The 13,434-nt window shown below is 46.9% G+C and overlaps 1 long non-coding RNA gene across 2 annotated transcripts in view; it reads right to left on the reverse strand.

Moving 5' to 3' along the window:
• Positions 1–1,496: 1,496 nt before the first annotated feature.
• Positions 1,497–13,434, reverse strand: part of LOC111094665 — a 56,969-nt gene continuing 45,031 nt past the window's right edge. The window contains exon 4 of one of the 2 annotated variants that reach the window (XR_005355027.1): positions 1,497–1,792. This is a non-coding gene — a long non-coding RNA (uncharacterized LOC111094665). Of the gene's footprint in view, positions 1,793–12,482; positions 12,595–13,434 lie in introns of those variants that run through there. The other variant, XR_005355026.1, reaches the window with a different exon arrangement.

Consider the following 13,434-nt stretch of genomic DNA (forward strand, 5'->3'; position numbering starts at 1 on the left):
GTCCCTGTGTGCGAAAGCGCCTGTGCTCCTCATGCTAATTAAACAAACCAATTATGGTAATTAACTGGCACAAATGTTTAAATGGCTGTGAATCAGAGTGAAGGGGGTTACCACTTAGCTTCCATACAATTATCCTGGTAAAAAGGGATTTCTAAACAAGATCTAACTCACAGTCTTCTGATCACTTTCAAAATGTCACAATATTGAAGTTCTTGCAGCGGTGTCTGCCATCCGGCTTCAACCTTGGGCTCTTAAAAGCGAGGCATATTAGAAAGAGAGAAACAAACAAACAGGAGAGAAAGAAAACACAGGCCAAATGTTTGAAAGCCCGCTCTGCCGACAGGATGCTGTGGGATGTTACTTTTCACATCACTTAGCCAGTGGAATTAGAGAAATTCCGTTCCAGTGAAGGTCACCTTGACTTAGGAAAGGAAACAGTGCCTGAATGATATGCTAATTAGGACACATCTCTTTGAAAACTGTCGAGAGGGCTGAATATGTATTTTTTTTTTTTAAAGCAGGCCTGTGATGAAAATAGTTTACACCAAGTTTCCAGTTTTTGTTTTCTTCCTAAAGAGAGCTGGTCAAGTTGATCCCTTGTTGTTGAAATTCAATCCAAGGGCATTAAAGTGTAAACCAGTTGGAAAAACAAAGAGCTTTAGGGAAATTAGTTGCTGCAACAACAACAAACAAGCACTCGGTAATCTTCTTAGAGAAATTAATGAAGGAAAAACCCCCCTCAACCAGGGAGGAGAATGATCCCTAGCTCTCAAAGCACAGGCCTGGGAGGTTTGGGGAGAAGGTGTAAATGAAGAAAGCGGGATTAAATCGGACTTCAGTGAGAGCACAAAGAAATTTGGGGGATCTGAGAGCCCAGCGCACCCATTTTCAGATGGAAGAGTGTTTTGGAGGGCCAATGGGTCCTAATCCTTTATGCAAATCTCCTTAGATTGAAGTTTGCTTAAGTGTTTTATTTCTTTGCATACAATTAACATGTGAAGCTCTGAAATGCTAAACTACTTCAAAGAAGCTCCCTGTCTCGAAGCATCTCAATGCAGGCTTCATTTAACAATCTTCCAAAGTTTTCTCATACTTTAAGATGAAACCTCACTTTTCAGAGTCTTGAGGGCATTGCAAACACTCAAAAAAACAAAAACAAAAAACAAAAAGCCCCCCCACCTCCCCACCACCAAAAACTAACCAACAGAACACCCATCTTCTTCATTACCAGCTGGAACTTTATCTTCTTTTGTTGATTTGAAGGTCGATAAGCAAATTCCCTATGTTTTCAACTAATCTGCACAGGTATCCTACCCTCCTGTTTTTAAAAATAACATGCAAGTCCTGTGACATGAAAGTCCTGAACCATAAGCAGTGTTTGGGTCGTTGTTGGGTGTTTTGTTTTTTTGGTTTTTTTAAATCTTTTTATTTGGAAATAATTTCAAATTCACAGAAAAGTTACAAAACTAAAAACAGTATAAAGAAAACCCCTTCCTTTGGCCTACATCTTCCTACTTTTAATATTTCATCTCATTGCTTCAACATTTGTGCGTGTCTCTCTCTCACACACACACACATTCACACACCCCAAATCTGTTTCTTTACTCTCTGTAGCTCAGCTTAGGTACCCACAGATACTTTCCTGGAGACTTCCTACCAATGGCGATGTTCTCTCACTTAGCCACAATATAGTTTTCAACTTCAGTAAGATGAACCTGGCCACAATAACTTTTATCTCCTTTATCATCTGTGTTTCAGGGGATTCAGCGATGTTTCTGGAAGAAATTTCCCCCTGCAAGAGAAGACCCAGGGTAGGGTTGGGTATTACATTGGTTATCATAGCCTTTTCAGTTTGAACAATATTTTTTGTCTGTTTGTTTTGTTTTGTTTTTTAAGATTTTATTATTTATTCATGAGAGACACAGAGAGAGAGAGAGAGAGAGAGAGAGAGAGAGGCAGAGACACAGGCAGAGGGAGAAGCAGCCTCCATGCAGGGAGCCTGACGTGGGACTCGATTCTGGGACTCCAGGATCACACCCTGGGCTGAAGGCGGTGCTAAACCGCTGAGCCACGGGGGGCTGCCCTGAACAAAGTTTTTTAAAGGTATATCAATTTTAAGCATTTGGTTGTGTTTAGAAAAAAGAAGAAAGAAAAGAAAGAAAGAAAGAAAGAAAGAAAGAAAGAAAGAAAGAAAGAAAGAAAGAAAGAAAGAAAGAAAGAAAGAAAGAAAGAAAGAAAGAAAGAAAGAAAGAAAGAAAGAAAGAAAGAAAGAAAGAAAGAAAGAAAGAAAAAGAAAAGAAAAAGTTTGTATTTGGTAAATCACTGTCTTGTTTAACGTAGATACCCCAAATTTAAGTTTTTGCCAATTTTTTTAATTGATCTGTGTGGAATCCAAGAATCGGGGAATAAAAATAACAACGATGAATGTGTACCTTTATTGGTCACCTACTATGTGCCAGGCCCTCTGCTAAGTGATTTAAGTAGATTCTCTGTGAGAGCACCTGTCCCTTCAAGGCCTCCTTCTCTCTCCCAGCACAGAATAAAGGGGCTTCCAGAAATGTTCCAGGTCCCTTTTTTTTTATTCCTCCTAAAAACCCCAGTGTTTGAACCCCTGGGCCTGTGATTCGGGTCTGGGCTTGAGAAGGGCATAAAGGAGCCCAGTACTCCTGGTCTCTATCTCCCAACTAGCAGATAAGCTGAACAAAGTCTACTTGGAGAAGTGTTAGGAAGTAAAACAAAGCGAGCTGAGTGTGGGGGGAAGAGAAAGCGATGTGGATGTGGGAGTGATGTGGCTATTTCTCTTAGGGAGGCCAGGGAAGACCTCTCTGCTGGGGTATTGGGAAGAACCGCAAAGGCAGGAAATGATGGCCTAAAGCCCATGGATATCTGGGGGAAGAACAGCCCAGGTGGAGCAACGAGTATGTGCAAAGGCCCTGCAGCAGGAATGCCTGCAGTGCATGGGACACACCATGAGGGGCCCACTGTGGCTGTAGCCCAGATGTGACGAGGGTATGGAGAAAGTAGGGTCTTACAGGTCCTGGTGAGGACTCTGGCTTTTACTCTGAGTGACATGAGAGGCCATGGCAGGGTTCTGAGCTGAAGAATCTTTTCGAAGATTGTGATGTAGAAGCAGGTAAAAACCAGGAAGCTGTTAGAAGGATATGACAACTATCTGGACAATGATGAGGGCTTGGACCCTTCAGGACAGCCGTGCTTTGAAGGTAGAACTGCCACGGTTTGCTATGAAGGGGATGTGGGATGTGGGAGAGAAAAGAGCCAAAGACAGGCCCGTGGTGTTGGCCCTGAGCAACTGGAAAGATGGACTCGTCACTTATGGAGACAAGGTACGTGCCAGGGCTGGTTTTGGTGAGATGATGAGCCAAGGGTAGACGAGGGAAGTTCATCTTGGAGCACTATGAAACCCCTGTTTGATGTCCAAGTGATGACAGAGGTGACTCTCCTCCCTGACTCTGATATTTGAGTCTTTTAAAGACAAATGTTCTGTGTGCCACCCCTACCATCCTTACCCCCCTGACGGCACATTTCTGACAAGGTATTTTCTTGTCCTCGTGCTACACGGTTAAGGTCACGGAGGAATCAAGTCAATGAGATGTAATTTGTGACTTTTCAGGGTTGGAGTTCACACGTGAGTCCTTGACCTTTGACGACACGTAGAGAGAGATCCGGTTGTATGGAATTTTCTCCACAGAAGATGTGCTAGAAGATTTATTTCACTTGGTAAGTTTAGCAAGAGCGGTTAAAGGGTAAGGCTGCCCTGTGATGCTCCCTTGTCATAGAGGATGGGAGTGAAAATGCTTCCTCAGCGGGAGGGCAGGTGAGCCTGTTGTCCACTGGTCCTGGTTTCCCAAGTGCCCTGCGTTGGACTGCGTGTGTGAGCACCCCAGGACTCCGGTGTGGGCTGTGCAGAAATCACAAAGGCCTGGAAGATACTCCTGGGCTTTGCTGGAAGTGACCCTCCTCTTGATGTCCTGGCAGGGTTCACCCTGCTTTGTCCCCTGGTGCATTTTTCAGCCTTTCCTGTCGCCCCCCCCCCCCCCCTTTCCAGCTCCCTCTACCTGTCCTGATGCCAGGAACCATGGCCACAGTGTGCTTACAGCCCCCTGTGCTCACGAAGCTTCTGGGCAAGAGGTAATTTCCAGTTCTCCCCGGCTCATCCTGTTCTTCTCCGCATGCCACGAGGTGGTTGAGAGGGACAGGCTCTGGACTCAGACAACGCGGGTTGGGGTCCTAGCTCTCCGCTTCTTAGCTATGTGACGTAGGCAAAATGGTGAACTTCTCTGAGACTCAATTTTCCCATCGGTAAAATGGGACTGATGATCAGACCTGTCCAGAGAGTCCGAGCAAAGTGGCACCGTCTACAGGGCCACTGCATGCCCAGATGGTGCATTCGTGGAAAACGGGAAAGACACCCCTTCCTCCCGGGGATGCTACCCCACACGGGAGCAATGGCTTGGTGGACATCGCGTGGAGGTTTCGTCCCTACTTGGTCCCTCCTGGGCATCTTGACAGGGTGTTGCCCGCCCAAGCTGTTCACACCGGTCCTGGAGCGACACCTACAACTTTGAGAACATAGGACCAGCTTGATGAACATTTGCCAGATTACTAAGTGGTGTTCTCAAGGCAGCCCTGGCTTACGGCTCCCACGATGGTGGCGACCACGTGGGCAGGGGTGCCACCTTAACCTAGTTTCCAATGGCCCAGAATGTTGCTTCTCTGAATTCAAGCAAGAAAAGAGAGCGGCCCTGCCTGCTGGCCTGGCCACCTGCACCACGCACCTTCCCCTGAGTGCCACCCACGTAGGGGTTGATGGGGGTGGGTGGGTTTCCCCACTTAAACCTCCTGGTACCTGGTGGCAGCTGGTGGCATTTCTGAACTTGCAAAGAAGGGAAACGGATTTTCCCAGTTCCAGAAAATGGCTCGAGGCCTCCTAAATGCCCCCTTCAGCCGGGCAGCTGGAGCAGGCTGGGGAGAAAGCAGCGCTGCGTGGGTTTCCCGAGGACCATATGGGCAACACGGCTCGTTCTGTGGCTACACCCGCCCTGCTTGTCATCCCCAATCATACTAGCTGTAATCCGTGTTTTAATTTACTCTGCTGGTGCAACACCCGCGCTGCCAGGGCGGTCCTCGGGGCCTCCTCATTCCTGCTGCTGATGACAAGGCGTATGCAAAAGGCACAATTATTCACCCACCAAGGTGACAGGGAAGGCCTCTGCCTGGGAATAGGTTTCCGGCTTCCAGCATTTTCGTGTCAGCCGCTGAAGCACTTTGCAGTTTGCAAACAATTCTACGGAGACCTTCTTCTTCTTTTTCTTCTTCTTCTTCTTTTCTTTTCTTTTTTTTTTTTTTCAAAAAAGCATTTTGATCATAGCAAGTGATGAGACTCCACGGGCTGGCCGCTGGCTGGCCATTGATTCTGAAGGCCCGTCTTAAGGAGGGTGGCCACGCGCACTCCTCCTATTCAGCTGGATTATTGGATTTTTTTTTTTTTAATCAAATAAGATTTCTCCTCTCCCTTCTCCTTCTCCTCCCACACCCCAACCCCCCAGCCTGTTTGGCCTCAAACAAAGGGAAATATGTCAAACCCGGCCTATTAATTCATACAGATTTAGCATTGTTTATGTTCTCATGTGGACCACATTCCAAAGCACCAAAATAAAACAGCTCGAGTGTAGCTTTCAGCTCCCGAGCCCGTGATGTATCTCATTTGCTACGGTCCAGGCCATGGTAACAATGCCTTTCATTTTCTTACGGCCTAAAATGATTTTCTTTCTGTGAGGGGCATTTTGAGAGAGAAGGAGCCAGAGACAGAAACGAGAGAGAGAGAGAGAGAGAGAGAGAGAGAGAGAGAGAGAGAGAGAGAGAGAGGAGGGAGGGTGGGGGAGGAGAGAAGAAAAGAAAACCACTTCTCTTTTCCTTTTCAGGGGATCATTTGCAAGTTAAAGCTAACCTGGGGAGTGCAGGAACAATGGTGCTGCCCATAAAATGGTCCCGGCCGGGGGCCGCATGCGAATGAGGGTGATGTCGAGCTATTTATCTCTTTGTCCTTCCATAATATCTACTTAATGCAGTTCAATAGCAGCGGATTGTTAGCGGCATTAAGGATTCTATTAAGTTCTTCCCAAAGCCCTGCTATTCTCCTCCAGCTGTTGAGAGAGCCTGAAGCTTTCTGCTGAGCCTGGCGTAGAACCTTCCAGAAAGCACCTCTGGAAAATGGGTCTTTTCCAGCCTCAGAACCGCCCCCCCCCCCAGACCCCACCCCCCCGATTTCAGGCCTGTGGCCGCAGAGCAACAACATCTCCCCACTGCCAAGCCTGGCTGTCTCCAAACTTTGCCAGCTCCCGAAGCTTTGAATTTGGACCCCCCCCCCCCACCGCCCTGCCCGCAGCAATCTATCCGATATATAAGATGCTTGCCCCTCGCACCTTAGATAGGATTTCTTCAACTCCAAAGATCTTTTCTGAAAACATTTTTAATTTTTTTTCAGCATTTCAATATGCTTTCGTGAAAAGAATGGTCTACTGTGTTCTTCTGGTTGATTCTTCATTGTTTAGATACCATCGGACAAGGGTTAAATTTCAGAGGCAGCAACATCATCCTCCCTCTTTAGATATTTAAGTAGACATTTGGCAAGTTCGGTTGAAGTTTTCTCTTTTTATAATCGGAAGCCAACACTATAACTTTGGCTTCCCAATAGGAAACAATCCCCCGGCTCGCGAAAAGTGGACCAATGAATACAACGGCTTCTACTTGCAAAAAAATGTTCCCTGATACTGATTCAGTATTAGTTTCAGCTTCAGTTGAGTCAGCTGGTAAACCCCAGGGCCGGCCTGTAAATCTTTACTTGGTGCTCCCAGCTCACCTTTTAGGATTTGGCTAGACCAAATGGGGTCAGGTGGCTGGGTTCACCTCTTCAGGGCTGGACAGTGTACCTGGCACAAAAGGGTGCCCGCCTCCCCCCATTTCCCACACAATGAGTTTACTCATTAATGAGTTCCCCAGACAGCATCCAGGGAGGGACCCAGGCCTGTAGTCCTTCCTTGAATGCTAATTCCCTCTTAGGGCCACCCTGTCCCAGCAGACACACTCCAAGGCCGGAGAAGGGGTGGGGTGGGGGGATCCTCTTCTTGCCTGTTGGACCAGGAAGCATCTCAGGGTAGAGGCAGAGCAGCCCTGGATGGACGCTATGGCATCCGGGAACTGGCTGCTCCATCTAGAACAGCACAGAGAGGGAGGCCGGGCCAGGGGGTGGGGGGTGGGGGGGTGGGCCAGCCAGAGGGGAAGGGGCCACACCAGGATTTCACACAGTTGGCTTGAAGAGGCAAGCACTAAGCTGCCTTTTCAACCACGGTAAACCCCGTCCATCTGGCCACCCTAAAACTCTGTTAGCTTGTTCCCCTCGCCCAGGGCTGATTGGGCTTCCTGAAGCAGAAGTAACGACATGAATGGTGTAAACCCCGGCCACTTGAGGGTATTACATTTCATTTCATGCTTGACTTAATCAAAACTGGGGAAATGAAATGTACACCTTTTTGATGTTCTTTACCCTGCTGCTTAAAGAGAAGAATCTTAACCCATTTGATCTTCACATGCACCCAGTAAATGACCAAATATGCCAAGCTGTCAAAAGCAGAAGGCGGCCAGTTGCCAGGCGGTGTTGGGTCACTGGGAAAGCACTTAATGCAGGCGAACTTAAGTCTGGAGCCTAGAGACTTGGTTGCAAATGCAGCATTTCCACCCCCCACCCCCCACCCCCACCCCCGGCCTGGCCACAGTTACAAACTTTTGAAAGGAAAAGGTGGGTTGGGAAAAGAAACATGTCACCGGATTTGGAGGGAGGGAACGTGGGTTGACACTTGCTCCTCCTGGTCCCTCAAAACTTCTCTAGGGTATCACCTCCTCTGTGAACCTTTCCCCACCCTCCCCCCCACAGAACTGGTGGAGGGGGCGTGCTGTGGGGTCATCCCGTGTGTCCTTGCAACAAGTTACTTCAACTCTCTAGCGGACCCAGGTAACCCATTGGTGAAACAGGGATGATGGTAGCTCAGACCCCTTTGGTACCTGGGAGGAATAAACTATATATGTATATAAAGTACTTAGCATGATGCCTGGCACAGAAGTTCTAAATAAATGCAAGTTATTACTATTACTATTATTATTATTATTATTGTATTTATTACTAACTGCTGTGAACTAAATGATGCCCTTCCCAAATTCATATGTTGAAGCTCAACCCCCAGTGTGATTATATTTGGAGATAAAGCTTTCAGGAGATAATTAAGGTTAAATTAGGTCTTAAGGGTGAGGTACAAATCCGATGAAACTGGGACCTTGATGTGGGCCACTCGCCCACACTGAGAAAAAGCCATGTGAGGACCTGGCAAGATGGTGGCCATCTACAAGCCAGGAAGAGGCCCTCATCAGGCACTCTATTGGCTGACACCTTGATCCTAAACTTCTCAGCCTCCAGAACCATAAGAAAACACATTTGTGTTGTTTAAGTCCCCCACCCATGGTGTTTTCCTATGGCAGTCCAAGCTGACTAATGCTCCAGCCCATCAGAGTTCTCTATTCTTGTAATTTATATGTCCACCTGCTCAGTAGGACTCTGCAGTTCTTTAGAGGTAGACCCCATGACTCATCTGGTTTTATATCCTGAGGGCTTAGCACACTGCCTGGTATAACAGTGGGTGCTCAATAAGTATCTGTTAAATATGTAATTGGGTGAACACAGTTTTGTGTGTCAAGAGAGCCCTGGGCCTTTTCTTGTCCTCGTTTGACCACTTCTATGCTCTGTGCCCTTGGACAAGTCACTCACCCTCTCTGTCCTTCAGCCTCCCCAAACAACTGCATCTTCCAATTGGTCTGGGTGATTCCTAGGGTCTCAGAGACAGTGAGATTTGGCCTTTAATCGAAGACTGAGGTGGAGAGAGCAAGGTGAAGGGACAAGTAGCAGCTAGGACAAGGCTGCTATCTTTCCCAACCCAGGCAGCAGGAAAAGGCTCCAAATGACATTGAGCTAGCAGAGAGGTACCAAGATGGGTTCATTAGACAGCTTGAGTTGGGGTTTAGGGGAGCACAGGATTCACAGGGGACACATCAGTGGTGTTGCCGCTCTGGTTCCTATCTGCCAAGTGGGGCTAGGGAAGGGGTGCTGGGCTGCCTTCCAGAGCTCAGGGATATGGTAAGAGCAAGAACCTGATAGGCTTGGCGTCCCAAACTCAGAGCTGGCTGAAAAAGATCTGATTGCCCATCTGGTTGGGTCACTGTCAAAAGCCTTACCTATGGAAACATGAGGAGGAGGTGCCTGTTGCTCATGCTCCAGCCCTAAGCTCTCCCTGTGTATCTGGCTCAGGAAGGGGGTGCTCCAACTTGGACATTTCTACCAGACCTCCTGGGGAGCCAGGATCTGGTGCTTCTTGGATATGCTTCAACCTAGCTGCCTGGCCAACTCACTCATGATCTTGACCCAGTCATATCATAGACTCTCTGAGCCTCACTGTGCACCTCTGGAGGGATCATAGTAAACACCTGTTGCTGCTAGGACAAGTGTTTGCTTTGTGTGTGAGCACGGCTGCTCCGAAAGACCACGGCCTTTGAGCCCTGAGCTTTCTTAAACCCTCCCAGACCACAGGCAATATGTTTGCCTGATAGAACAGAAAACCAGAAACAACCTCAGTACATCATCATCCATCCATCCAAGCAATGGGCCGCTTTGCCATCAGCAAATGTCACTGTCTGTAAAGCAAAGGTCGGTTATAACAGTGTTTTCAGGCGATATGCGGAGCACCATGGTGTCTTTGTAAAATGGGTGTGTGCGCACAGTGTGAGTTCACATCCCTAACACACCTGTGGGGGGTGGGGCATAGGCTCCAGGAAGTACACTGGGTTGTGATCTGGACTCGGTAGCTTCACGATGGGACAAGTTACTTAAATTCACTCTTGGCCTCAGTTTCTGTTTCTGTAAAATGAGGATGATGTTGACACCCACTAGCCTCAACTAGTTGTTCTAAAAACTGAGTCAATACAGTGTAAGTTTTTTTATCACAGGCTCTTAATACACATCCAGCAAAATGTGAGCCATCATGAGTTCCATAGAAGCATAAAAAAAAAAAAAAAAAAAAAGCCTGACAGGATTTGTACCTAAATGATAATCATGGTCACCAATCATTTTTGCCTTACCTAAGTGCAAGACAAACAAAAAAGTTAAGACTTTTTTTTAAAAAAAGGAAAAAAAAAAAAAAGACAAGGATCGGGCAGTGCTTATGCAGGTTCAGCATGGAAAGATGTCCAAAATCTCTTGGATAAGTGAAAAAGTGAGCTCTGCAACAGTCTGCGTGGAGGTCACGTTGCCAGTGAAACGCTGGTATGCAAAATGAGAAAATTCTGCAAGTCAATAGGTCACACTTTTCACAGTGCCCATCTCAGGAGCAGGAGGGGGGAGGGGACTGGGAAGCCATGGGGCTCCCGGGGCACAAAAATCTGCACTTGCAAGTCTCTGAGAGTCAGCACCTCCTTCAATCTGCACCCCTCGCCCCATTCCCATGGCCACTCAGGATCCTGGGTGAGGGTCTGTGAAGCTTTCATTTACAAAGCTTTACATTTTTTATTATCCTAGTTATTTTCATTCTTGTTCTTCATTTCTGTTTGAGATATTATTCTTCATAATAGTAAATAGTTGCTTATTGAAGCAATGTAATTGTTTTGGCAGCGATTCCTTATTTCTGTTAGTTTTCTTATATTTCATATTTATTTCATGTCTGTCTCCTCCTTTGAGTATCAGTAGAAATGTAATGCAATAATAATAATAGTTGCCACTATTATTTATCCATTTGGATCCTCCTTGTGGATTTGCCTGCCCCCAAACCTGTGTACCACCCGTGCAGTATTTGCTCCGTGAAAGAACAATTTCGACTATCCCTTTATGAGCTCTTGCTGTGTGCTGGGCCTTGTGCTGTCCCAGCGATTAGCTCAGCTAATCCTTCTACAGGCCTTCCGTGTAGGGTCTGTTGATATCCCCATTTTAAGGTGAGGGAACACGGGGTTCAGAGACCTCAGGAGGCTTGCTCAGGGTTGCACAGCCAGTAAGAGGTAGAGGTGGGATTTGAGCCTTTGGAGTCAGGCTCTGGAGCTTATACTCTCAAAAGATACCCCACACTGCTCTGCTTAGCCCACATTTGTCCACATAATTGCATCTTCAGCTCTCTTGCTAGGGGATGCCCCAGGCGGCCCCCCACCACCCTAGTTTTTTTTTTTTTTTTTTTTTTTTTTTTGGTGGCGCTGTGTGCAACAGGTCTGATGCGATGTGCCAAAGAACCCAAATATCCCACCAAGAAAATCCCAGTCTCTGGCTCATCCCTGGGTTGCACCAAAGGGGTTTTTTCTTTCCTCCCTTTTGTTAAGAGGCCTCATTTCTGACTTGATGAAAACATTTGTAATAGATAATCAAATGCTGATATGTTGCAAGGGACAATGCCTTATTTGTTAAATATAAATGAACATGAACACGGGTCCTCCATGCTAGAAAGGCAAAGGGTTCGGACGCCTTTTCAGAGGGGCAGGCTGAGCCCCAGGAAAGAAAGCCAGGAGCCCCTAAAGGGTCCGGTCTAGGACGGTGATCGTCCGACAGTTCTTGTGTGACAAGATACATAGTTTCTTTTCAGCAACAGGCAGATTATTGGTTACTATAGTTTCCCTAATGCTCAAATACAGCTCAGGCCTAAGCTGAACAGAATAGGTTAAAAGGTGCCGAAGTTTGGCCGGGGAAGCCACATGTTGAGAATCAGACACCAAACAAAGCAAAAAGCACATCTCCCTGGTCTTTGATGTCTTTTCTGAGGGATGTAGAGTGAGAAAAATACAACCGGTGCTCAGGCCCGGGGCTTGATGGGCCCCTGTGACAATGGCCGGCCGAGTGGGAGCCGAGGACAATGCCCAGACAATGTCCCCAATCCCCGGCGTCCCTGGGCGCGCCGGGCGCTCCAAACTCCCCGCTGGAAAGAGCATTTTAGCCTCCAGTTTCTTAGAAAGTTCCTGCTGCTGGCCTCCCCAGCCCAGCTAAACCGCCTGCCTTCCCGACCAGGCCTTTTTGCAAGTACCCTTCCGATGGAGAGAGCGGGAGAGAGGGAGAGAGAGAGAGAGAGAGAGAGAGAGAGAGAGAGAGGACTCTCTTACAAAAATGCCACTGTCCCCCAGGCGCCTAAACACGGCCACAAGTCAGCACCATTTCTCTGCTTGTTTGGAATTTTCCTAGATCTGCATAAACATCTTTCCTCAACTTCAGAAAAGAGAGGCTTTCTCAAATAATTCATCGTTGCTTTAAAATATTGCCTTGCGTGTCCCTCGGAGGTGACAGTGTGACGTTTTTTAAAATATTGCCTTGCGTGTCCCTCAGAGGTGACAGTGTGACGTTTTTTCATAAACGGGATTAAATTAACCACTATTTATGCCGGCGATGTGGGCTTCTCCTCTTCTGCCGGGATCTGTTTATTTCATTTTGCTTTTTATTTAAATTTAGGGAGCAGATAAACGCGCTTTCACATCTAGAGGTCTCCATCCATCTCCAGCCGGCTGCATCTGGGAAAATAAGTGTGGGGGAGATTATGAGAGAGAGAGAGAGAGGGAGAGAGAGAGAGAGAGAGGGGCAAGCTGACACATGGAGTTCTGAATGTTTTTTGGTGGTTGTTGCAGTATTGTGTTCCTGGTTGTCATTAGTTCTTTATAATGTTTCATGAAAAATATCTAATTGTAACAACTGTATTCCTCCAGTGAACATATTCCTTGAATTGAAGCACTCACAATGGCCATAGGATAACTGTCCTTGAATTTGAGCTCTTTGTGGGCCGTCAATAGGCTTACAATGTGCTGAATTAGCAGGCATATTAATGGGCAGATGCAATAGCAGGCCATTCTTCAGCCTCAAATCTTCTTATGCAAATACCCCATGAATTCAGTTCAAAGCGCTGCCTTCAAAATGAGCTGAGCTCCCCCCCACCCCCAGAAGGGACCCCGGGCGAAAGTGACATGAGAAAAGTTTAGACACTTGTTTTTATAACTGGACATGATCTTGTTATCATAATCTGATACTGGTCACTTGCATGGCCGGCTTGTAGGATTTTAAACCCTTAACAGAGAGAGATAATCTTGGCCTTTGTAGGAGTGTGGACAGAATCCCGGCGCGCAGGAAAGCCGGCAGTGAGAAGCACAGTTCCTGCTTTCTCAAACAAAACTTTTCATGATAAAAGCTTTTATCCTTGGATAATCACCCGGCTGGATTTCAGTGGTGTTGGTGAGGTTGGCAAAGGGCAGGAAAGGCAAATTTTTTTAAAAATGAAAATAACCGATTTTCGAGATGACCCACAATCAGGCCAAATCAGCTGTCGGAGTCCCCATTATAGGACCTGCAGGGTTTTCAAA

The sequence above is a fragment of the Canis lupus genome, chromosome 2 (genome assembly GCF_011100685.1).
Source record: "Canis lupus familiaris isolate Mischka breed German Shepherd chromosome 2, alternate assembly UU_Cfam_GSD_1.0, whole genome shotgun sequence".
NCBI classification, from domain to species: domain Eukaryota; kingdom Metazoa; phylum Chordata; class Mammalia; order Carnivora; family Canidae; genus Canis; species Canis lupus.